The sequence below is a fragment of the Bos indicus x Bos taurus genome, chromosome 8 (genome assembly GCF_003369695.1).
Source record: "Bos indicus x Bos taurus breed Angus x Brahman F1 hybrid chromosome 8, Bos_hybrid_MaternalHap_v2.0, whole genome shotgun sequence".
Taxonomy (NCBI): domain Eukaryota; kingdom Metazoa; phylum Chordata; class Mammalia; order Artiodactyla; family Bovidae; genus Bos; species Bos indicus x Bos taurus.
The window spans coordinates 29,476,684-29,477,239 of NC_040083.1; the positions used below are offsets into that span (position 1 = coordinate 29,476,684).

The window sequence follows — 556 nt, forward strand, 5'->3', positions numbered from 1 at the left end:
TATCATTTCTTGACAGTGAGTCCAGTGAGTCTTATATAATACAATTTCGCCCATGAGCCAAGGAGACAATATTCATTTCATGTTCAATCACTTCATTATTGTTCCTTTCAATAATTGGAGATTACTGCAACCTCTTCGCCGGTGTTAAGAATATGTATGTATTTAGGCAATAGATGGCAGTGTTTCCACAAATTTTAATATTGCAATGGCTCTTAAAGGCATCCTGGTGCTCAGCTCCCCTGTAGCTTGCCGTGATCGTATAGTGGTTAGTACTCTGCGTTGTGGCCGCAGCAACCTCGGTTCGAATCCGAGTCACGGCAGGAGGGGAGAGAACTTTTGAAAGAGAATAGCACGGATCCCAAGCTGAAGTCCATCCAATAAAATTTTGCAACCAGACATAGAATAAATAATAAAAATCAATCAAACAGAAACCACTGCAAAGATTTTAAACTTTAGAAAGATGACATATGCAGAGTGTCTTTATTAATGCACTAACCCTGGTGCAAGTGTGTTGTGTGTGGGTTTTTTTATTTGCCTTGACGGATAATATGATAAG

At 39.4% G+C, this 556-nt stretch overlaps 1 non-coding gene across 1 annotated transcript; it reads left to right on the forward strand.

Moving 5' to 3' along the window:
- Positions 1-248: 248 nt before the first annotated feature.
- Positions 249-320, forward strand: TRNAH-GUG. The gene has a single exon. It is a non-coding gene; the product is annotated as a tRNA-His (tRNA).
- The last annotated feature ends 236 nt before the right edge of the window (positions 321-556 follow it).